Consider the following 26,531-nt stretch of genomic DNA (forward strand, 5'->3'; position numbering starts at 1 on the left):
AGGGTGCCTTCCCAGAGCCCATTTCTCTTACAGCCAGGGAACCGGGAATGTCCAGCATACTACACAGCGCATGCTCCACTTCGGTTTGTTTTTTTAAATACGGTCACTCTTTTAATATCTCCTTTTGGTAAATGGTGTGTCAGTACAGACTGCCAATGTGTTGCTAAAACTTGAGCCTGAATCTCACCCAAGGAAACCCAGACTGCAGGGGAATTGATAGGAAGTCAGATAGCCACAGCCTGTTGACCAAAAGGGTTAGTTGAACAGCAGTCTCCTGTTCAGTACAGGTAACTGTGCAACGACTCCTAGTCTCTCATCGCTCATGCATTCCAAAGGGAAAGGTCCCTTCATTCCCGAACCGTGTGCATCATCACGCTCCCTGCCAGAGTTTGTTTGTTTGTTTTATTGACAGACTGTTTGGTCTTACCCTTCTTTGTGTTTAGAAGATAAGACTGAAATTTCATATCACACTGTAGTTTTCCTTCAAGATTTGTATTGGGTTGGTTGGTGTACTGGCCAGCATCAATGCCGCATTGCCCATCGCTTTCCAGTCTTCACCCAGCTGCTGGGAGACCCCTGACAAGTACAGCCCTACCTGCACAGGGCTGGGACGGCTCCTTCACCATGAGGTAGAAGTATGGGTGCTCTAGGGACTCTTGGGAAGTCAGTCTGTTGATGGTCGTATTGCAGAAGTTTGTCTAGAAAATCTAGGGCCTCAGGGCTGAGGAGGTGTCTGTTCTCATTATGCATAAAGTTTTCCCAGCATTCCCATGAATATCACTGAAGGGTGGATCTAGGTATATGTGATACTTCTTCAAATAGCCATACAGCTCATTTGTATCCTGAACCTCGGCAATTCAAACAAGCTGGTTGTAGTTGTCCTGTCAGTGTAGGAAGGGTTCTTTCTGAAAAATCATGCTTGATAGCATATAGCCCGAACTCCACATATCCAAGCTAAAATCATGCATCTTGTAGGCCACAAGAGCTCTGGTCCCTTGAAGTACCTGGAGGCCACAGGACATGGCAGTCCTGAGCAAGAAGGCAGAACTCTGCCAGACCCCAGGGTATCAGCCGCTGCTTTACCTTTTGGTGAGCATCCATCAGGACATTGGGAGGTTTCACATTCCTAAGCACAATTCCCTTGCTGGGCAGTAATTCAGAACTTGAAGTACTTCATCCGTATAAAACCAGATATCACAGTCTGTCCGGATCCTGTAAAATTGCTTAAAATCTATATTAGCCCTAACTGGTTTGGCTCAGTGATAGAGTGTCGGCCTGTGGACTCAAGGTCCCAGGTTCGATTCTGGTCAAGGGCATGTACTGTTGCAGGCACATACCCAGTAGGGAGTGTGCAGGAGGCAGCTGATCAATGTTTCTAACTCTCTATCCCTCTCCCTTCCTCTCTGTAAAAAAATCAATAAAATATATATTTTTTAAAAAATCTATATTATTGATATTGATATATTCAAATACCAAAGCCAGTGTCTTGACACAGATTACTTCACAGTGTCAATTGATGTAATGATATTTCACAGAAGGGTTCTCCAGAATCTTAATCTCTTGTTTTATCTTCTTTATCTTCACTGGCTTAAAAATTTTTACAACCACTCTTTGGTCATGTTAATGACCTCAAATACTTCATATGCTTTCCCTGGACTGAGTTTTCTAACCATTTGCTAGTCACCGAAATTACCCCAGTTTGGGACGTGAGCCTCATAGTACTCAGGGCTCCTCAGGCTGTTCACCACAGCCTAGCCCTGGGCCCTGCAGCCCCTGGAAGGCTGGAAGGGGGTGCCTCAGGGCACCTCGGGGCACCCAGGGCTGTGGCTGTGAGGCCAGGGCCCTGGGGCAGCAGCAGAGGAGGAGGAGCTGGGAGGCAGGTGGGCTGGGGGCGGGGCATGGCGAGGCAGAGGGCTGGGCTGTCCTCAAGCTGCAAGACACCCTAAGAGGGGATGCTGCAGTGCCACAGGCAGCAGCCCCTACTGGCCAGGAAAGGAGATGCTCTGTTTCTGAATTCATTTTTTTTTTAAGTCATCACAAAGTTTCACTTTATAGGTAACCTCTAGATTATTTCAAATATGTGCACTTATCAAATGCTACTATTCAAATCAAACCCTGGGAGCTAAAATTCTCTGGGGTTCCTATTGGTTCTGCATTCATAGGTCGCTGTTAAGGACCATGCAAGTCGGTGTGTGGAAAGTCACTCTGGAGTGAATCAGGTACACAGCACCCTAACCCTGAGCCTACACGAAGTCCAAAAACTATAGGTCTTTCCTCCCAAAGTTAAATCCAATCGGCACCACTCCTCTGTCTAGTATCTCACAATGGGACTGTGAACTAAATTGAAGCTCTTGTGAGCGGTTTGAGGTCCCTGCTCACAGCAGTCACTTTCTTGATGGTTTGGTTTCACAGATGCCCAAGCTAATCTTGCTAGGTTGGATGTTTCTCACCCTTTAGCTTTACAACAGCAAGTGAACAAAAGCAGGGTGCTTCCTATTCTGTAAACATACACTGCTGGGCCTGCCGGGCCTGCTGGGCCTGCCTTGTGTGCTCTGTGGCCCGTTGCAGTGAGTTTGCTGCCTTGGAACAGCGTTGAGGCTGTGATGGAGACAGTTGTATGTAGCCCACACAAGATGTCAATTGCATCTTATTGTCTGGGAGTAGACAGGATTCGTAGAGACCAGTGCCACACAGGAAAGTGTTAACCTAAAAATAAAAAGTCTTTCAAAGTGAGAGGCAACAGATCAAAGAAGAGCTATTTGGGATACACTGAGTCCGGCAGAAGACCAAATGGTTTTGATGAGGAGACAAAGGCCCTGGGCCTTTATGAGAAGAAGAAGGGGACAATTACCTCAATGGAAGGAGGGCATTTCTATCGGTTCAGGTCACATCACACAGTCATGTTTATTCTAAGTAATGTTTTTACTTTTAAGTCCAGTAGGCATCAGTCTGGCAGTCCTAACAACTACTTTCTTGTTATCTTCACAAACAGTTCTTTGGGGCACAGTGTTACTTTGCCATGTTTTAACATTCCAAAGGTTTGAGGCATAATATGTACAAGGCAATTCCTCTGGCATGGCAACTCCAGCTCCTTTTTTTTTTTCACAGAAGAAAAGACAAATTCTTTGGGGTCAGATAACCAAGACTGGTTTAGCAGAGTGCACAGGTCTGGTCCTGTGATAGCCCAGATGTTAATGGGGAATGAGGTAAGGACAGGAAGCACCCTATACCAGTAAGGTGTCAACCGGCAGAGCTAGAAATTAGCAGGAGTCTGATGTTGACAAAAGCCTCTGTCCTGGCAGCCAAGGAGCAGGATTGCTACAAAACGGAAAAAGGTTTGGTCCTATCATTGGGACCATCTCAGTTTGTTCAAGTCTTAGTGGCTTCCCAGGATGCAGAAGTGGGAAAATCCTGGCCAAGTCCAGACTCCTAAGTTTTAAGGTCAGCAAACCAGGCAGAAATACTAACCAGAGCAAAGGGCTCTCCTTTTCGCCTGGGCCTGGGAAGCCCAGCATGGCTCCTGGATTCCTGCAGGCAAAGCTGTGCTCCCACTTTAGCTAGTGCCCTTATCCTCAAAGAACTAAGGTCATGGGATTATTTTAGAAGAGTTTACTTTGGGAAGCAGCTACTCTAATCGCCTCCCTTTTAGGCCATTATCCTTATTTTAAAGCCTGAGGTTAAGTGTTTTATTCCAGGTCAACAAAGCTAAGGAGTGGTAGAGTCAGATCTGGAAAACTAAATGGTTCTGTTTCCACGCCTGTGTCCTTTGTGCTGTAACCTTCCATCTTATAACATACTAGAGGCCCTCCCAGTTTCTAACCGACACTTAGCAATACCAGGCAGTTCTTAAAGACTGGGGTAGGTTGTTTAAGTAATGAAGATTAAATACACATGGAGAGAAAAAATAGTGAGGAAGATGTACTTGGAGGTTGTGGCTCTTGAACTTGAAACTGAGCATAGTATTGTAATTTATACAGTGGGTAGGTAACACTTGGAATATGGGTTCTATTTGAGAGGTTAAGGTAGGAAATGCAGAAAGAGTGTGATGTAGAAAGAGGACTTAGGGTTGAAAAGGTCATGTAGTCATGGCAGAGAGATAGGGGTATTGAAATTGGTATGCAATGCAGTAACTGGTCCCAGCATTCCATACTGTAGATCCTTGCCACATACATTCTAAAAACTTGCCCTAACTGATTTGGCTCAGTGGATAGAGCGTCAGCCTGCAGACTCAAGGGTCCCAGGTTCGATTCCGGTCAAGGGCATGTACCTTGGTTGTGGCACATCCCCAGTGGGGGGTGTGCAGGAGGCAGCTGATTGATGTTTCCCTCTCATCAATGTTTCTAACTCTCTATCCCTCTCCCTTTCTCTCTGTAAAAAATCAATAAAATATATTAAAAAAATAAAATAAAAACTTGTTCTCAGAACCCCATTTTAAGGGGCTGGCTCCTACCTTCTGTTGCTATCACTTAATTAAGTATATATTGATCTTCTACTGTGTGCCAGGCATTTGTACTGGCACTGGAGGTATGCAGGCAAAGAAAGTCATAGTCCCATGTCTGTAAGAGCTCTCATTGTAGATGAAGGAGGGACTTAAGTCTGGGGATCAATAAATCTTTGCAGGTGACCTCAAAGTTCACATAAAGATACAGAGGTACAAACTTCCAGTGGGAGACAGGGTATCTTCACAGAGAGGGGGGTCTCTAGGGCTGCGTCCTGAATGAATACATGTTCCCAAGATGAAGAGACAAAGTGAAGAGTGTTCTGTATATAAAGCATAGCTTTTCTCCATTTCTGGGGACTGAGGCAACCATTTTTCTCCTCCTCCCATATACTGATTAGGAACTCCTAGGACACCTACTATCCTAGCCTCGGTCCCATACAAGAGTTCAGAGGTGCTACAAAAGCCTTCTCTACTCCTCACTCCTTATCCAGTCCCTGTGGCCATCACCCAGGGTCCCACGGCAGGGCCTGGAGGGGAGAGCTCCCCAATCAGTCTCCATTAGTTCTCCTCCACATGGATACACACCAGCACATCAGTATTCAAGCAACATGTCTGCTCTACATGCACCAGTAAGTAATTAGAAATAAAATAGGAAAAGTATTCTACCTACAATGAAGATAAATGTATAAACTAGTTAGAAATATGTTTAACAAGAAAGACCTAGAGCCTAGATAACTGATACAAGATGTAGAACCTACATCCACATTTTTATTATCAGATGTGAAATGAGAATGAAGCTAATGGAGTGACACACACGGGAAGATTTAATGTCACAGTAATACCACATGCTCTCCAAAATAATGTGCAAACACTATCATTCTAATTGATAGTCCAGTGTGGTATTTTATTTGAATTGGATCAAATAAACGACTGTAAAATTTATATGGCAGAATGTATATATTTATATTTTTTTTTAAATAACTATGAAGGTGGTTATATTTTGCCAGTTTTTAGATCCTCAGAGCTGTTATAACCAATATTCATGTCAATGGTGGGGCAGAGGAACCCTATGAACAATCCAGACATCAGTCTCAGTGTATGAGGATTTAATATGGGACAAAACACAATTCAGCAGGAAAACATTAGATTACTAATAAATGGCACTGGCATAAATGTTAGTCTTCTGGAAAAAAATAAAATTAGAGATATGTTAGCAGTTATACAAACTTAAAATCTAGTCTGATCAAAGGCTTGAAGGTAAATAATGGGTAATTAAATTCTTAATGAGAAAATCTAGGAACATAGATGCACATTCTATGTTTGAGAGAGGCCATTTTAACCACAATGAAACACAGAAGATATACAAGAAATGACAGTTGTGTGTTATATAAAACTTTTAAAAAATATATTTTTATTGATTTCAGAGAAGAAGGGAGAGGGAGAGAGATAGAAACATCAATGATAAGAATCATTGATTGGCTGCCTCTTACATGAACCCGACTGGGGGTTGAGCCCACAACCTAAGCATGTGCCCTGACCAGGAATCAAACTGTGACCTCCTGGTTCATGGATTGATGCTCAACCACTGAGCAACATTGCCAGGCTATTATATAAAACTTTTAAAAGTATGGGAAAGATGCCATAAAAATACCAACTGAAATAAAGGGCCAATATCCATTTTATAGAGTGAAAATTTTCAAATGGACCAGAGAAAGAAAACGTGGAAAAAATGGAGAAGGAGAAAAACAGATAATTCAAATGGAAACAAATCCAAATGGGCAATGCATATATGAAAATAAGTTCAAATTCACTGATTATCAGAAAAAGGCAAATTTTCTGGCAGTAAAAAAAAAAAATCACTTGCCACTTTGGTCAAAATGATTAATACCCCATTTTGCTGGTAGTGTTGTTGGGGGAAAGACTTGCTCATACATTGTTAGGGAAAATATAAAGTGCCACAGAGACTTTGGAAAATGATATGGCAATACCTTTTTAATTATAAAATACACTAGAGGTCTGGTGCACAAAATTCGTGCACGAGGTGGGGGGTGTCCCTCAGCCCATCCTGCACCCTCTCGCAATCTGGGACCCCTCAGGGGATGTCCGATTGCCGGTTTAGGCCTAAACCAGCAGTCGGACATTCCTCTCTCAAGCCAGGACCACTGGCTCCTAACCACTTGCCTGCCTGCCTGATTGCCCCTAACCACCTCTGCCTTGACTTCCGGAATGATGACCGGAAGGTCATTCCGTTGTCTGGTCTTATTAGCATATTACGCTTTTATTATTATAGATATGCTGTAGTACTATGACAACATTGTTACTGGTTCCTAACACTGAAAACACACTTAAGAGTGCATCAGAGAAAACCAGTGAAAATGAATCTTCAAGCATCCACACGCTGGGATGCAGTGCAGTTGTGACCGAGAGGGAAGCAGAGCTATCTATGCTGACATGGAGCCATCTCCAAGGTTTACTGAGGAATGGCACACATTGAGGACTAAGCCTATGCCTGAGCCTGTGTATCTGCGCAAATAGCACCTTGGAAGGGGTCACCGCAAAGGGGTCTTGGGGACTTCCTGTGGGAGGAGGAGTGGAATTTTTGGAGGCTAGGAGATTTCGTGTGTTTTTTTTAAATATATTTTATTGATTTTTTACAGAGAGGAAGGGAGAGGGATAGAGAGTTAGAAACATCGATGAGAGAGAAACACCAATCAGCTGCCTCCTGCACACCCCCTACTGGGATGTGCCCGCAACCAAGGTACATGCCCTTGACTGGAATCGAACCTGGGACCCTTTAGTCCGCAGACCAACGCTCTATCCACTGAGCCAAACCGGTCAGGGCAGATTACGTTTTTTATTGCATTTTTCTTTATAATTTCTTTTTTGTTACCTTTTATATGTATTTTTCCCACTAAAACAGTTAATATTGAAAAAGTCCAAATACAAAGGCTAAAAAAATAAGTAAGGAAATGTGACTGAAAAGAAACCAGGTCTAAATGAGTCCATTAGAAACATGAGTGCTGATGAGAGGAGATGCTAGGAAAACATAGATAAGTAGAGTGGAGGAGAGCTTTCTGACCTGCTGTGTTTGAGATGGTGCTCACAGCTAGGCATGGCCAGACATCTTTATTCCCCACCACAGCATGTCATAAATTAGGGAAGCTACGGCAGAAGATGAGATCACCTAAGAAGTTCACCAAGGAAGAACACATGGACTGCTGAGGTTAGGATGGTGAGGGTGCCCATAGCACCCAGGTTTCCCAGGCTCACTGTGTAGGAGCACCTGAGGGATCTGCACTAACAGTGACAACCCAGAATTTAGGGCTCAGGAGCCCAGCAGCACACTGTAGAATTCAGGTATTTCTAGGGCAACAGGTGTTTCATATACACCCACAAAAAGCCCTTAGTCTTTCTTTTGTTGATGTTTACTCTCCATCCACGAAGCTTCTATTTTTTCTGCTGCCAGCCGAACTATAGGATCTCATTTCCAAAACTGCGGCCATTTCCACTCATATCTTGTTTAACAAAGGTTCTTATGGAAACACTTCCTATATCTTTTTTCTGCTCTTCCTTTGGGTTGGCATTTTTATCTTAAGGAACTATATCTTGTACTCACCCAGATTACCTTTCTTTACTTTCCCCCAGTCTACACTTTCCTGCTCATCACCTTTCACTCAGGCCAGGACTTATCTGGCTCCCAACCAGGATCCTTGCCTGCTACTCATGTAGTTGTGGGGGAGACAAAATCAAGTGAGTGATCAGAGACATCAGAGAAGTAAGGGCTCCACCAGGGAGGTGGAATTGCACCCCTATGTTCACTGCAGCATTATCCACGGCGGCCAAGACATGGAAACAACCAAAGTGTTCCGAGATACAGGACTGGATAAGAAGATGTGGTACATATATACAATGGAATATTACTCAGACAAAAGGAAGGATGAAATACTGCCATTTGCAACAACATGGATGGACCTTGAGAACAATATGCTAAGTGAAATAAGTCAGTCAGAAAAAGCTAAGAACCATATGATTTCATTCATATGTGGGATATAAAACTGAAACTTGTGAGCACAAATAGCAGTGTGCTGGTTGCCAGAGGGAAGAGGGAGTGGGGAGAAGGGGGTTCTAATATATGGTGACAGGAGATTTAACTTTGGGTGGTAGGTACACTGAGCAATATAGAGATCTTGTAAGAGACCCACACCTAAAACCTATATGATCATGTTGACCAATGTCATCTCAATAAATTTAATTAAAAAAGTAAATAATTTAAAAAAAGAAACCCAGTTTCAAGGAGAGCTTGGGTTAAAGATCATGCTTTTGAGACTGAGCCATTACAGTAAGCATTTAGCAAAGCACCAGAAATCTTTGAGAGAAGAATGTTGGCCCAGGCCTTAGTCCCAAAGCTGGGATGAATGGTAATTAAATAACTTACAGGAACAAGAGTAGAGTATTCTTTCAGAACCAACCATTAGGAAGATCAGAAAAGAAATGCTGGTGTCTTGATGTCTAATAGATGTTGGCAGAACTCCATTTTAATATGAGGTTGTTTAAATCCCTTTTCAGGTTGAGAGCAAAGATACAGGAGAAAGGATGAGATTGATCATATAATGAAAGAGTGAGAGAATGAGACATGGCATCATTTTCTAAAGCTGTTCAAAGACAGTAGAATCAGAAGCATAGGCAGAACAGTTAGCCTTAGATAAGGAGGGTGTTGGGATATATCTTGCAACAAAAGAGAAGGCTTTGCAATTGAAGAAATTTAAAGGGACCCCTATTTTTCGCACCAATATTCTCTGTGAAATGAGATCCAGGCTCACTTTTTTTAAAAAAAAATTTATTTTTATTGATTTCAGAGAGGTAGGGAGAAGGAGAGAGAGAGAGAAACATCAATGAATGATGAGAGAGAATATTGATCGACCACCTCCCTCAGGGAATTAAACTGTGACCTCCTGGTTCATAGGTCAACGCTCAACCACTGAGCCATGCCAGCAGGCAATCCAGGCTCACTTTTATTCAGAGATGGGGACAATGAGTTTTAGACCAGTGTTTCTAAAACTTTACTGTGCGATGAGATTACCTGGGATCTTGCTAAAATGTAAAATCATTTTCAGTAGGTCTGATTGGGGCTTGAGATTCTGTATCTTTAAGAAGCAACTAAACTCAGGGGTTGGTTCCGTGGAAGAAGCAACTAGGTGCTGCCATTCTACAGGCAGAATAGAAAGGAGTAGAATTCCCTTTTTGTCCTAAATTGGAGGTGAGTAAAAGGACAGCCCAGTCATGAAGAACTATATCTCAACCATTGTAATGGTTTGGTTATCAGTTTTATGTAATAATATGTAGATCTCCCTGCCCCATCAATAACTCACACTCAGGGCACTTATGCAGAAACCCAGTGTAGATGGATTCATTTTGGAAGCTGTTGGAAAACCATGAGGCACTGAGAATGAGCTGCTGTTCCTCCCTCTGAGCTCCAGGACCAGGAGTGGTCGGGAACCTGTTTAAACAGTGAGCATTTAGAACAGAGACTCAGGTGCTGCTGATCTAGAGGAGGTCCAGAACCAGGGAGGGGACTGAAGGGGTGAGGAAGGCAGTAAATTCCATGCTGTGTTTGGCCAAAGTGGAAGAAAAGCAAGTCTGAGGAAAAAAAATTAAAGCTTGGTATATTTTGGATTTTAAGCTTTACCTGTTATATTTATAACGTATTTTATCATCACACTGCTGATTTTCATTTTATTAAAGTTTCAAAATTGTGTAGTCATTATTATGATCTTTTCCTTTGTAGCTTATTCTAACACTATAACAACAAAACCATTACTTTTCTTCCCCAGTGGGCATTAATATATTATTTTGACTTCATAAAATATTTTTTAATTTTAAAATTTAATCTACAGGAGAGTTATTGTGGAATTTGGCAAAATAAGTTAGCTATCATTTCTTGTTTGATCACTTATGCTGATTAACCTACTTGTAATTAAACACTTGAGATTTACATTCTGTATTTCTTGTCTTCCATTTAAACCTATTGAAATAAATTCTCTGTATTCCCTTTGAAAAATATAGAGTCTTGTGCTTATAGCTTTAGAAAAGACTACTTTTTTCATCACTCTTTACATAAGTGTTCATTAAACAAATATTATGGAGTACCTGCTATGTGTGGGAGCTGTCCTACATGCCGGAGCTGCATCCTTAAAAACAATGCCCTGCTCAATGGACGGTTCAACAAGAGACTCCTCCAAAGACCAGGTTCTGTCCTGAAACATTTCTATGTGTTAGCTACATCTGTTGTCCTACTATTGGTAGTAATAGCATCTCTTTCACTAGGAAACTGTCCTGATTTGGGCAATAATTATATGGGGACTCAGTGTTTCAAATACAAATCTGAATTTCAGAAGCTGGGGGGTCTGCCGGGAGTCCCCCAAACCCAGCACACCAGAGAAAACAGCAGGGATAAACAACATGGGGCTCCTCAGAGAGGTCCTCAGAGGCCAATTCTGTCTCTGGAGACACACCATCTGTCTCCAAGGTAAGGAGCATGCGCAGTTTGGGGGACTCTACAAGCTGTAACACAGAAGCACTCTTGTTCATGAAGAACTATATCTCAAAAATAACAAATAATACTTGGCTTCACAAATCTCAGCACAATTTTCAACTGTCATTTTGTTTAGCCTCACAATTATCCTATGGATGGAAAATAAGGCCCCCACGAGGCTCAAGGTCACCCAGCTTAAGTGGCTAAATGCCAACCTTGAGCAGAAGTCACTGGATCCATGTCCTGTGTCCTCCCTGCTAGTGGCCGTAGCTGCAGGGCTGGAATTCGGAGGGCGAGGAAGCTGCAGTGAGATGTTAGTCATCAGCTCTTTCTTTAACTCCATTAACATCTGACAGTCAATTATTTTGTCCAGGGAGAGGAATGAACATACAGAAGCCAAAGATAACCACATGAAGTATTCACAAGATCCCAATTCCTGCAAATGCTTGGCTCCGCCTTTGATTCAGGTGGGAAAACCCATAATTATGTTGTTTACATATGTGCAAAAGGGAGATATGAAGCAGTAAGGCAGGCTTCTGGATACAAATAATGGAAATGTGATTCTGTGTTGTTCATTAGCAGGCCTCAGTGCAGGGAAGCAAGACGTATTTGCCTTCCTCAGCCCTGCAGAATGTATTGGTTATGAAAAGATATTTGGCACCAATTAGCTTATTGGAGAAACAGCACGGTGACAGAGCTCTTGCTCACACCTGAGTGTTGGTGTGAATGAAGTGCTGCTGGAGGTTACAGGATTGGGTCAATCTATTTGGGCAGGTGTGACTGCAAGCAAATGGTTTCCAGTGGGGAAGACGGTCTCTAAAGGCTGTGAGGTAACTTGAAAGTAAAACTAATCAACTAAATCCCAGTGACCTCCAAAGTTTGCAGAGCACAAAGTACTGTTCTCGGAAGATGCCAACAAATGAAGTCAGGCGTCATGCAGGCATCCCTTCCATGGCTGATGCTTTTGGAAACCGGTAGAAATGGGTTAGAGCTACAGGTTATCTACAGGTTATCCATTCGCCAGTCAGGCAGTACGCATATGTGACGTGCCAACTGCCTGTTCTGCCTGGACTGGGCATTGTGAAGGCTCTCAAGGGCTTAAATGTAGTGGGTAGGAAAGTCAAGCGCAACCGTTTAGGTCACTGAGAAATCACCGCTAATGGATGGTGTGGCTGAGGCTCAAAGGCTGCGGATGTCCAAAGTCTGGGAGATAAGCCACTGAGGGCTGAAAGTTATTAAAAAAAAAATAACTGGATTGAAGTTTGGACCTGAGGATACTGAATAATCTATAATAATAAAAGCATAATATGCTAATTAGACCAGACAGCCGAACGACCTTCCGGACAAAGCCGGGGCTACAAGGGCCGAGGCAAGCCGCCACGGCTGCGAGGGCTGAGCCCCTTGCATGAATTTCATGCATCAGGGCCTCAAGTGCTACATAAAGATAGTAAGTTGCCCCATGAGTCTGATTATTTAAAAAATAAAACTAACATCCTGTCTTCCATGCTGCATTTAGGAGAGGCTAAGACATAAAGTGGGCTAGGGTTCAGAGTCAGACTGAACCAGAATGAATGAGGTAGCCCAGCACTTCCGCAGGCTGGTTGCTTATACCCTCTGGGCCTTAGTTTCCTTGTCTGCAAAATGTTGAGCAATAGTACCTGCCACCAGGGTTGTCATAGGGGTAAGCAAGCAAATCCGTGCAAAATTCTTAAAGCAGTGTCCGGTACACAGTACACCACTCAAAATTGCAATTTATAATTTAGAGAAAGAAGATTCAACTAAATTCATTAGAGGAAAATTAAAGAACGAAGGGAATGAATGACAACAAAATAAAGGTGTCAGAGTCCTTGCAGCCCTGCCCATGAGAGAACAGAGCCAGTCCCAGGAAGTGTTCTCTTCAGTGGGGTTTTCCCAGAACCCAAGTTCCTTCCCTTGTTTTGCTCACCACTCAGCAAGTCTCTGACAAGGGGATCATTTGAGACGCATCACAGATGTCATGATCCCCAACTGGAATTGGCAGATTGGCATTTCAGCATTGGCATTTCAGCAAACACATGTAAGCTTGCCCATGGCAAACCTGGCCCCAACACTGACCTGATCCATCATCAATGATGTCTGCAGGCAGGCTCTGATTGAAAGAGGGAAATATGGACCCTTGCGGGGGTGGGGGTGGGCGGGGAGGGAAGATACCTACTAAAAAGGGCTCCTACGGCTAACTGGTCTCAAATTAAAAAAAAAATGCCTAGCAGCCATTTCTACACAAGGCCTCTCTTGAAAACTGCACTTTTGGGAGAAGCTTGCACTGAACTGCCGGCCTGCACTGTGTTCCAGCCATCTGAGCCAGCCCTCATAACGGCGTTCCTGGATATAGAACTCAGGCTTTCCCCATCCAGTCTATATAAGCCAGCTCCCCTCTGGCACTTTCCATTTTCATAGAAGACAAAAGACTGTGATCCCCCAGCTGATCTGAAACACCAAAGATGGCTCACCAGAGCAGAGTGGAGCAGAACAGCACGAGCCAGAGTAGACTGGCAGAGATAGGAGCTGAGCTGAGCTGAGCAGAGCGGACCAGCACAGTGCAAAGCAAACTAGCATGGAGCAGAGCAGAGACCAGGGAGGCGCAGAGCAGAGCTGTCCAGACAGATAGGGGCCTGGCCCCAGGGACGCCTGGCCCCAGGGCTGCCTCAGGGCTGTGCTGTAACACAATTGAGCTCTTCTACAGCTTTAATATTTATATAGCCATGCTGTATCACCACAATTGAGTTATTTTGCAGTGAATAAAATTTCCATCTTCCCTTGCCCTGACCAGTTTGGCTCAGTGGATGGAGCGTGGGCCTGCGGACTCAAGGGTCAAGGGCATGTACCTTGGTTGCGGTCACATCCCCAGTAGGAGGTGTGCAAGAGGCAGCTGATTGATGTTTCTCTCTCATCGATGTTTCTAACTCGCTATCCCTCTCCCTTCCTCTCTGTAAAAATCAATGAAAATATTTTTTTAAAAAACAAACAAAAAACAGGATGCTTTAAAAAAAATTTTCCATCTTCCCTTCACCCTAAATTAGGGATTCCTGTTGGCATTGAACTGGCAACAACCATTGGTTGACAATGTGTAAAAAAATATTTCATCCTAGACTTTCAATGAGCATCGTAAAGTGCTAATAAACCTGATCTTTACTTGAAGAAAGCCAAAGCTTGAGATTTTCATTGATTTAGGAGACTGAACTCTTTGACCCTTGACCCCCAATGGCTTCCCATCACAGGTATAGTAAGGGCCACAACCATACCTTGTCCAGAAGGTGTTTTATGAATTGGACTCTGGCTACATGGCTAACCCCACTTGTTGCTGCTCTCCCCCTCTCCTCTGCGTGGTCTCAGGGAGAGAGCTGAAAATTCAGCCTTCCTGCTTCTTCTCAAACACAAATATTCCAGCCTCCTTCAGGGGGTTGCAGTGGCCCTTACCCTCTGCCTTCTTCACTCAAGTGTCTGTACAGAATCTTCCTTAAACCTCTCCACCAAAATGGTGCCACCACGATCATCACCTCAGTTCTCCAAGACTTTACTTCTCTTTGTTAGTATTGCCCGTCTCCTTGTTTGCTTGAGCTGGATTTAATATGGTATAAGCACCAAATCAATTCACTTTACCTCACCATTAACCCCCAATTCCATCAATCCCTGAGTTCCAAGCTTTCTCCTGCTCCTAGCTTGGTCTAGACACAGGCATGAATGCTTGGAGTTGGATGGCCAGTATTGTTGGCATCTCTGATATTTACTAACTGTTCCTTAACCCCTAAATTGCTAGCAGATATTCATGACCCTCAGGGGTAAAAGAAGGGTAAGGAGAAAGACTCCCACTTAATAGGCACAAGATGGCTGGCTCCATCATTTATGAAAAATGTTGTGGATACTTCTGAGACCTTCATGCTAGGGATTTCTCACTAGATTTCTAATCATATCAACTACGCTTTCTCCATATATGACAAATTGCTTTAAAAAAATTTTTTTAGAAAATTTTGTCACATTCCATATTCCATCCTGGGATTCCTCTAACCTCCTAAATGCTTTTTAAAATTTGTATTTATTAGGTTTTAATCTTTGTGCTGTAAACATTAATGGGTTTGAATAAATGCACATGTCATGTTTTGGCGTACATATGTGTCATACAGAATAGTTTCACCACCTTAAAAACCTACTGTGCTTCACTTGTTTAACTCTCCTTCCCAAGTCTATAGGGACTCACTTTTAGCATTGTACATTGTATGGGTTTGGATAAATGTATAATGACATATATCTACCATTTTAATATCATACAGAGTAATCATACTGCCCTAAAAATCCTCTATTCATTCCCCCGCCCTCACCCCAAATCACTGGTAACCACTGATCATTTTACCTTCGCTATAGTTTTGCCTTTTCCAGAAAGTCATATAACTGGAATTATACAGTATGTGGCCTTTTCAGACTTTCCTCTTTCACTTGGCTATTGTAGTTAAAATTCATCCATGTCTTTTCATGGCTTGATAGGTCATTTCTTTTTATTACTGAATAGTCTTCCATTGTATGCATGTACCACAGTTTATTTATTCATTTGCCTTTTGAAGGGTATCTTGCTTACTTCCAGTCTTTGGTGATTATGAATAAGGCTGGTATAAACATTCACATCCACATTTTTTGTGCAAACATAGTTTTCAAATAAATTGGGTAAACACCTAGAAATGAAATTCCTGAATCATATGGTCAGACAATGTCTAACTTGTAAGAAACTGCCAAACTTTGCATTTCCACTAGCAATGAATGGCAGTTCTTGTGTTCCACATCCTCATCATAAATTAGTGTTGTCAGTTTTATTTAAATTTTAGACACTCTAATAGGTATGTAGTAGCATCTTGTTTTAATTTGCAGTTCTCTAGTGACAAATAATGTTAAGCATCCTTTTCTAATTATTTTTATTTTTCAATTACAGTTGACATTTAAAATTATATTAGTTTCAGGTGTACAGCATAGTGATTGGACATTTATATAACTTATGAAGTGATTCCCCAATAAGTCGAGTACCTCCAAAACCATATATAGTTATTAAAATATTATTGATTATATTCCCTATGATATACTTTATATCCCAGTATTTTGTAACTGCCAATTTGTACTTCTTAATCCCTTTATCTTTTTCATACAACCCCCAAATCCTTTTTTACCTGGCAACTCTCAGTTTGTTCCCTTTATCTATGATTGATTTCCATTTTGTTTGTTTATTTATTCTGTTTTTTAGATTCTACTTATAAGTAAAAATATATGGTATTTATTTTTCTTTGTCTGACTTATTTTACTTAGTATAATACACTGTAAGTCCATCTTTGTCACAAATGACAAGTTTCCCTTTTTTTTAATGGCTGAGTAATTTTCTGTTATATATATGGGAAATATATATGTTATTATTAATTTGTCTACTGATGGACACTTAGGTTGCTTCCACATCTTGGCTATTGTAAATAATGCTGCAATGAACATAGGGATGCATATGTCTTTTCAAATTTGTATTTGGGGTTTTTTCAGATAAATACTTAGAAGCTAGGTTTTTCTTTGTCTCTTGTTAATAGCTTGATATAAATATTACTACCCTAGCTTTATTTGTTTTTTCCATTTGCATGAAATATCTTTTTCCATTTCTTTACTTTTAGTCTGTGTGTGTCTTTCAATCAGAAGGGAATCTCCTATAGGCAGCATATGTATGAGTCTTGTTTTCTTTTCTTTTTAAAAAAATATATTTTATTGATTTTTTACAGAGAGGAAGGGAGAGGGATAGAGAGTTAGAAACATCGATGAGAGAGAAACATCAATCAGCTGCCTCCTGCACACTCCTACTGGGGATGTGCCTACAACCAAGGTACATGCTCTTGACCGGAATCGAACCTGGGACCTTTAAATCCGCAAGCTGATGCTCTATCCACTGAGCCAAACCAGTCAGGATGGGTCTTGTTTTCTTATCCATTCAGCCACCCTATGTCTTTGTTAGAGCATTTAATTCATTTACATTTAAAGTAAGTATTGATAGGCATGTAGTTATTGCTATTTTATTATTTATATTTTTGAACTTTTTTTCTTTTTCTTAAAGTCCCTTTAAGATTTTTTTTTTAATACTGGTTTGACGGTGATAAATTCCTTTGGCTATTTCTTGCCTGGGAAGTTCTTTATCGTTTCTTTGATTCTAAAAGATAGCCTCGCTGGGTAGAGTAATCTTGGTAAGTCTGTGCTTTTCATCACTTTGAATATTTTGTACCAACCTCTTCTTACCTGCAAAGTTTCTGTTGAGAAGCCAGCTGACAGTATTACGGAAGCTACCTTGTAATTAACTAACTGCCCAGAGAGCTAGTAAGAAATCATATTTCTGGGCATTACTGGGAGGAATTAAAATTAGATTCAGGAGACTGAGTAAAGAGATCCACATTCGTCAATGTAGGTATTATCATTCAATCCATTTGAGGGCTCAAAGGGAAAAAAAAGAGAAAGAAGAGCAAATTCTGCTTCTCTTCTTGAGCTAGGATGACCACCTTCTGCCCTTGGATATCTGAGTTTCTCATTCTTGGGCCTTCAGACTCTGGGATCTACTAGTACATCAGCAGTCCCCTGGTTCTCAGGCCTTTAGACTCAGACTGAATTTCCCACTGGATTTTCTGTTTTACAGCTTTCAGATGGCAGATTATGGGACTTCTCAACCTCCATAACTGTGTGATCCTGACTAATTAACAGAGATGAGGAACAGGATAGTGAAAACATGAATTGAAAGGGATAGGGCCCAGAAAAAGAAAGACAAATTAGTCAGGGAAATCGTACATATTGAGCAGTTAGTCTGAACCAAGCACCGGCCTGCAAACCAGCGATATGTTATAAATGAGAGCCACTGCCTCTGGTTTGTCAAATTCAGGGTCAAGTTAGAATCTATGATCATCAAATAAGTGATTAAGATGGTCTTGCAAAATGACTGAGAAAAAGGAACATGGTCTAGGGACAATCAGAAGATAGGGTGAATGACAGCATATAGAACAAAACAGAGACCAAGGATGACTAGGTTTTGGAGTGGGCCAAATGGGTGTCAAGATACAAGCTGGAGGATAAATATTGGAAGGAAGAGTTAAGGAAAAAAAAAGAGCAGGTGGTGGATCTGTGTTAACTAGATAAGAAGTCACCTGAAGAGCAGTGAGTCAGCCAAACAAGAATTGATGGTATATTCAACCATAGAGAGAGAAAAAACGTTATTTTTATCTATAATACACAAAGGCGCAAAAACACATTTAAAGATACATAACAGAGCAAAGGGCAATAAATGATTTTCATAGTGTTCAGACTTATAAAATCTATGGCTAGCCTGCCAATGAGCTAATGTTTCCTCCACTCATCCCCACTGGCCATTCCCCAACCAACTGAAATGTGATATGTGGTTTTTCACTTTCATGTGCAAATTCCAAGAAGGTAAAGCATGAGTACCAAACTTATTTTCCACATAGCTGACTAAAAGGGGCATATGGCAAATGAGAGTCAATCTGTGTATTTGTCACCACTCCATAATCAGTCCTAAGTGACTTAAGGGTGAGTGAAGGCTAAGCTAGAAGAGACCCAGGGCAGTTCAGCCTGAACTTCACATTCCTGAAACCCTGAAAGCTCCCCTTCTGGCTTGAGCTTCTGCTTCCTTGTCTCATCTCATCTAATCATCTGGCTAAAGCTAGGTAAGGAGGGAATTGGAAAAGAAGTGAAGAGGGAGCTGCAATGAATGTGAGGAAGCATCAGAGATTTGGTCATCTCCTCTCCCCCTTTTCTTAGCTGGCCCCAGAGTAGGATACTCCATGTTACAAAGAACAAAAAAATCATGTTCCACCCCACCGTGGTTGAGTGTTGACCTATGAACCAGGAGAACATAGTTTGATTCCTGGTCAGAGCACATACATGGGTTTCGGGCTCGATCCTCAGTGGGGGGCAAGTTGGAGGAAGCCGATCAATGATTCTACCTCATCACTGATGTTTCTATCCCTCTTTCCCTCTTCCTTCCTCTCTCTGAAAACAATAAAAACATATGTTTTTAAAAATGAAAATCAAGTTCCTAGAATTATACAACATCAGAATGGATGTTGAGTAAAATAAGATGGAAGAGATAGGGTCCAGGTTCTACAAGTCTCTATACCTTAACATCTAGTCAGATATCATGACTAATCCATTCATTCATCAAACATCTATGCCATAACTGTTTCAAGCATAATAAAAATATCAAGGATGCTGTAATTTATTAATTCATTAAACAATTACTTATTGACCTTCCAATTTATGTCAGGTATTCTGCCAATACACCAACAAACAATGCTAAAACAGGATTGCTGCCTTCCTAGTGCCTATAGTTATGGAGAAAGCAAAGAACATACAAAAAATATATAAATTTACAGCTGTAGTTTAAGTATCACAAAGCAGAGGTATGTAGTGCTCTTACCCAATGAAGGAATTCAGCAAGGCTTCCTGTGGAGGTGACAATTAAGCTTTCAAAAAAAATAATGAGGCTAAGCTAAGCTGGAATTTCTGGAGTACAGAGAAGAAAGAGACATGCAGTGGCACTGCAGAGAAGCAGGACTTGGGCTACACAGAGGCTAACAGACCATGATAAAGCTTGGGCATGTACTATTCTAAGAGATATGGGATGCCACTAAACACTGTAAGTAGCTGACATGTGTTCAATAGCATGGGAGCATAAATAGGTATAGAGTTTTGGGAAATTGCAAGAAGTCTTTATGGCTGGAGTTCAGAGAGTGCTGGAGAAAGACAGATGCTACTCATGGAAGATGCTTTAAATTAGGATAATTCATGTTTGTTTTATAGTGGGTGAATTGAGAGGCACTGAGTTTAAACAAGAGGTGAATATAACCATATTGTGGTTATATTAATATGATTAACATAATCATATTAATTAATCAAAATTAATCCTGGTGGCTAAATAGAGGAAGGCTTACGGTCACAAAAGAAAAGAAGCAGGGTGCCCATTTGGAAGAAAATGCAATAGTCAAGGTCAGAGACAAAGACCCTGTTAAGGCCATTAGTGAGGATAGGGGGGAGGGGATGTTCAGAAAAGATAGGAAGGAGACCATGAACATGGAGAGTAAGTGGAGCAGTGAGAAACCAAGAGGAGGTGGTGTTGACTTTCCTCTTCAGGCATGGGGCACTACAGAATGGCAGTCCTTTCTCATACGAGAAATGTTATGTTGAGTTCAGTTATGATGCTCAGGAAAGAGGGAGGGAAGGGGGAAGGAGAGAGAGAGAAAGAGAGAGAGAGAGAGAGAGAGAGAGAGAGAGAGAGAGGCTGGGATTGATAGCGCTATGTTCTGAGCTGTGTGTATGTAAGACAAAAATTATGTACAGTCAAAATCATCCTAAATCCCATTCACCTCCATTAACTCACCAGAAAACTGAAAAGTCAACATAAACATCTGTTTCTCTCTGTATTTTGGCTTTAAGCTCCCTTTTCTGGGTCATGTAATAGAACCCATGGGTATTTTAAACATGAAAGGACAAAAGAATTAGTGTTTCCTTTTTCTTTCTTAGGTTTACTATAGTTAATTTTAAGTTAAACCATGCTATTTCTTTGTGTGTATCATGCACCAGGTGATGGCTGAAGAGCACCAATGAAAGTCCCTTGGTAATCACAGTCAACACAGTGCAGCAGTAGGGATGGGGCCACGGGCCAAGAGCAGCATTAGCTTTTTGGACATTTGTTTCTTGCCCTACCTCTCCCTGCTGACTCAGCATCTCTAGTGTCCTCTACAGTTGTTTGTAGTTAGAGATGCAGGAACATTTGAAACCCCCCTTTGATATGCTTTCAGAAAAACAAAAGCAAAATAAGTTCCAATACCATCTCCAACCATCAGACCACAAATCAGGCTGGCCCAGGGACACCGCTTCTCTGGCATATTGGCATCTCTGGAATGAAGTCAGCTTAGAAAAGTTTCTTTTGCTTCTCGGGGATGACTAATGGAGATGCCTCACCAGATATTGTGTGACTCAGGATTCCTCCTGCCAAGAGCATAGAAATTCCAATTCCCTCCGAAGCTTAATGCATCGAGATCAGGAAAAAGAAGAATCATTAGGAGTCATGCTCATAAAACCGAAACTACTTAATCAGCAGCCTGATACACTGTGCACACTTAATTACGATGATTACGGAGATTGAGGTTCATTCTAATGCATTCTAATGACTCACCTTGATAGCTAATGATGCCACTGATGGTGTCAATGTAATGTGGAGTTACAGCCACTCTTGCTGCTCAGCAAGAAGGCTCCGGATGCTAATGAGACCCCTTCCCAAGAGGTCAGGCATCTCACAAAGATACTCACACAACCCCACTGGGAAGAACAAGGATGGCATCCCCGTTTTCAGAGGGAGAAATGAACACTGCAGGTCATAAGGGCTGTCAGATACAAGATAGATTTCCTGTTTGAGGGTCTGCTTCCCTTCTCTGCAGGACGCATTAGCAAGTTTTTTTCTTGTATTTGGGGGATTTTTTTTCTACCAGGCTTGACCTAAGGCCATCAAAAGCCAGAAGTGTGAATTCTAAGCAAAGATATTAAGTATATGCTGACAACTTTACTCACAGCGACGGGCAAGACAGGCCCAGGCTTCACAAAGGAAGATTTCCAAAGTCAGGGCAGGAGGCTTCCATCGAGATTCATCCTCCGATTTTGATGAGTGAAAAGTCACGAAGTCTTGTTCAAGCCTTGTACTCATCATCGAATCTTCCCTAAGTACAATGTTATGTCATTTTCTCCTGGCTTATTGTATGAAACCTCCAAGATTTCAAAGAGGGAAGGATCTGTCTCAGATATTAGAAAATCTGTATTTTTGCACAAATTCAGGGACAGATATATTTATGGATTTTATGTTTGACATTTCAATACATCTCCAGGTGATTTCTAGGCAGGTGTTGGAGGACTGTGCTTCGGTAAGTTGTGTTGTAACGCACCGGACTGCTACACTGGGAGGGAATATCCCCAGAAGCAGACCTGCTCCTGTAAACACCTGGCTGCTTCCCCTGGAGGACAGAGGTCAGCACAAGGGCAGCTTCTGAATCAGCCCTCACCAGACACCGGGTAGCTGTCCTTTGAACTCTTTTCCTCTGTCAAGTGTCAGAAATGTTCTTGCCTATTCGAGCTCTGCTGGCAGACAGGCTCCTCCAAATTTCACAGTATCAGTCACTTCTCTTCCTCCTTGGTGTGGCGTGGTAAGTCCCACCCTTCTTTTCTCTCTACCTTCCCCGCAGTCTGCAGTTTCCAGAAATCACCGTAGGCTATGCTCAGAAGAAGGTCATAACATGCGTGCTCAGCACACTTTAGAAGAAATGCATTATTTTGATTCTGTTTTTAGATTTTTGCTGTGTCGATACAGCAGGGACCTTTTGTCTTTGCTTTCCAGATCCTGGAATTGATATATATCACCACCATATGTGTCCAAAAAATAAATGTCAGATCAACTCAGGGTGCAAACCTTAATGACTGGGCTAAATGAAATTTTGGATCCAAATAAAGGGGAGATGAACAAGATGTTTCTGCTGAACCTACAAGGCTCTGGTTACTTTCTCATTTGAAAATTAGATGTGCAGTCCCTAGGTGAGTGCCACTCTGGCATCTAAGCCTGCTGGTGCTAACACCACCTTGACCTGAGTTGAAATATAGATGCTTGCTGTCTTTAAGAGGAATCTGATCTAGCACCAATCCCCAGTTTTGCGTGGACAATTGCTTCAATAAGACAAAGGGGATCCATAAGAACAGGCACCTCCAGCATGCCACACCGGTGCCCAGAGGGGAGCGTATTTGGTAGCTCCATGGAGTTCCTGTGAGGCCACACTTTGTCCTGCCTAGGAGACACCTTGATGGCAGGAAGCGGATTACAGGGGATTTCTTAGGCAGGAGCCAAACATTCCAAAAACACCAATTCATAGACCTTCAAGTCCCAGATGGCAGAATAACCAGTCTATTGACAACCAAAGATGCCAATGACCTGGTACATCTCTTTCTACTTGACTTATGATGGTTAATTTTATGTCTCAACTTGAGTGGCCACAGGGTGCCCAGATTAAACATTATTCCTGGCATGTCTGTGGGGGGTGTTCCCTGGTGAGATGACCATTTGATTCAGTGGACACAGTAAAGTCATTGCCTTCCCCTTTGTGGATGGGCATTAACCAGTCTATTGAGTCCTGAATAGAACAAAAGGTGGAGAACAAAAGAATGGGCCTCCTCCCCACCCCACCCCACCCCACCCCACCCCCTGCCCCACCCCTTCCCACCACTGCCTCACTGTTGAGCTGGGACATCTTATCTTCCCCATCTCTCAGACTGGGACTTATACCATCAGCTCCCCTGATACTCAGGCCTACAGACTCGAGCTGAATCATACCACTAGCTCTCTGGGTCTCCAGATTGCAGAAGGCAGATTGTGAGGCTGCTCAGCTTCCGTAATTGCATGAGCCAACTCCTCATAATAAATCTCCTTCTATCTGCCTCTTACAGGAGATGTATACATCTATCCACGGCTATAGCCACAGCTATACCTATCACTGTATCCATCCTACTGGTTCTGTTTCTCTGGAAAACCCTGACTAATTCAGGAGTTTCAGACTGAATGGGAAGCTATAAAATGTACTGATTCCCACATCACACTATGGAGGAGGGAGCTTGGGAAGCCCACTAAATGCTGCACAGAGCACCTGCTGCCCACCCAGAAGAGGGAGCCTCGCATCCTGCTTCTTCTGATACTGACCCTTGTCCTCAACAAGTCTCTCATTTTTGCTCACCCCTGTTTCCCTTATCAGTACCACAAAGATAATCCCCTCCTGGTGGCTCCCATATTCTACTTAAAAGATCCTTAGGTAGGCCTTGCCCTGTTATAGGCACAATTCTGAGAATTTTACAAATGTTAACTCATTTCCACTTCCTAACAGGAAGTTCTTGTTATCCTCAGTGAGCAAATGAGGAAACAGGCACAGGGTTGCCTATCTGACCTCTGTAAGGGGGGAAATGTAACAATTACTGCCAGACACTTGGCAAGCCTGAAGCAATGTGAAGGTAATTACAGCCATAGCTAGCAAGAAGTGAACACTTGAGCACTTCCTTCAGGCTAACCCAGAAACGTTCAAACTTTGTTTTTAAGTGCAAGACACATAGTAAAGAATACTTTTTATTTTGTAACCCAGCATGCATACTGAAATTACTAGTACATGCTACCCCATCGTGCAGATTTAAAACAGCTACCATTGTGTTATATGCATGAATTCAAGCAGGGTTTAGCTAGGTAGTTATTTTGTTCCTTGCGGCACCAACTGAGGCCACTAAATAGTAATCAGCAGCTCGATAAGTTTATCTGTAGGATCCTAAGGTTGTTTCACTCGTATCTGGGACCTGAACTGGGGTTGCTCAGTGCCTAAAACTGGAGCACCTACCTGTGGCCTCTCCACATGGCTTGGGCATCCTCATAGCATTGCGGCCTCGGCATAGTCTGACTTGGAACATGGCAGCGTTGTGCCCCGCGATTGAAGGTTCTAGCCACCAGGACAGACGTGGCATTACTTTTATAACCTGGCCTTAGGAGTCACAGCATCACTTCCACCACATTCTGCTACTCAAAGTAATCACAAGCTTACCGAGATTCGAGAGGAGGAGAAACAGACCTCATCTCAAGATGCTGGGGCAGGAAGGTTCCACTCTACAGGAGCACATGGGATGCAAGACATTATTGAGGCTGTTTTTCACAATAGGACCTGCTGTAAACACTTAGCTTTACTCACTCAATGTACCCTGCTGTCTCCTATTTTATTCTGTCACTTTTTAGAAATATTGGCCACAATGCACTATAGTAATTTCACGACCCACTCATGGATATGTCCATCGGTTTTGTGTGGGGTTTTTTTTTAAAGGAAGAATAACACAATGTTCTAAGCTCTTCTCATGTAACATCTTTTTAAATTCTTATAACAAGTTTAGGAAGCAAATACTTAGACGTCCCCCATTATATGGCAATGCCAGCGTGACTTCAAAAGCTCACAAAATGTGATAGATCCAATATTGACTCCAGTTCTCCAAGGCAGATGCTCTTAACAACTGTCACTTATATTCCTGACACAATGCATTATCCTTGTTAATTTCCAACTGCCACCGCAGACTGTACCATGTGGCACTCATCATCTCATCATAGAAGGGGAATGGTAAAATTGCTTGATGATTTATGCATGGTGTGTGTGAACGAGGGGGAGAGAGAGAGAGAGAGAGAGAGAGAGAGAGAGAGAGAGAGAGAGAGAGAAAGAGAATGTGCATGTGCACGTGTGTGGCTCAGCTCCTAGAACACGTGAATGCAATCCTCCCCACGTGGGCCCTGAGCTTGGACAATATGTGGCTAATCAGATAACAGGGCTTTCTTGGGACAAGGAGGTACCAGCAGCCCTACCCCCCATTAGTGTTCATGAACATGCCAGTGACAAGCTGAGAAAAAGCCCTGAAATAAGATCACCATCATAGGCAGAGCTTCGAGTAGCAAATGCCATGACTGATTGTTTATCCATCTGAGATGTCTATGAACATTTTAAATGAATGATGAGGGAACAATCTACCCACATAAATTATATCAGAGGCAAATTGACATTTCCTAATTGCTGGGTGTAGGTAAATGCCAGCTTTGGGGACACAGATGTGCTACTAGCTTGGAAAAGCAATGGTGATGACCACAGGAAAGGAAGTGCCCACTGGCCAGTCACCATCAGGCCCCAGCTGACTCTTCCTCATGTCCATTCCTCAGTCTCCTTGGCAAGGTCACTTACTATGTGTCACCTGGAAAGATTTTAAAACAATGCTAATTGTTAAAGAAATATTACCGTCAGCCTGGCAGGTTTTCTTTCTTTCTTTCTTTCTTTCTTTCTTTCTTTCTTTCTTTCTTTCTCTCTCTCTTTCTCTCTCTCTTTCTTTCTTTCTTTCTTTCTTTCTTTCTATCTTTCTTTCTTTCTCTCTTTCTTTCTTTCTTTCTTTCTTTCTTTCTTTCTTTCTTTCTTTCTTTCTTTCTTTCTTTCTTTCTTTCTTTCTAATAGAATAAGGATTGAGAATGCCCCCTACTGTCCTCGATCATTTTCCAATCACGTGTGCAGTGCGATGGGTCAAGGACTGCTCTCTAGGCCTGGACATACCAGCTTTTCACCAATTTTACCTTTTCTCGGGATGTTGTCACTCTGCAGGTAAACAGGTACCTGATAATCTTCTCTCTTCTTTTCATGCCTCACACCATCCTCCCCTTCTCCCTGTTGGACCATGTTTATGGAAGAAAAAGGAGCAGTTCCCTTGGCCTGGGACACTAGCACTTGGAGGTAATGTGTTGCTGTGGGAGATGACTTCCTGAAATCTGAACCCTGGCCCAGACAGGCACTGCAGCCCCTGCTCAGCGTTCTCTCTGCCCCTCGAAATGACCTTCAGATGCCCGCCGGCAGCCAGCACCCTGCTGGCAGCCTTTGGCAGCCAGCACCCTGCTGGCAGCCTTTGCTGCCTGTGATACTGGCC

At 42.4% G+C, this 26,531-nt stretch overlaps 1 pseudogene; it reads right to left on the reverse strand.

The window, feature by feature from the left end:
• Window positions 1–554: 554 nt before the first annotated feature.
• On the reverse strand, window positions 555–26,287 carry LOC102427943 (annotated as a pseudogene).
• Window positions 26,288–26,531: the final 244 nt, after the last annotated feature.

The sequence above is a fragment of the Myotis lucifugus genome, unplaced genomic scaffold (genome assembly GCF_000147115.1).
Source record: "Myotis lucifugus unplaced genomic scaffold, Myoluc2.0 scaffold_1200, whole genome shotgun sequence".
Taxonomy (NCBI): Eukaryota; Metazoa; Chordata; class Mammalia; order Chiroptera; family Vespertilionidae; genus Myotis; species Myotis lucifugus.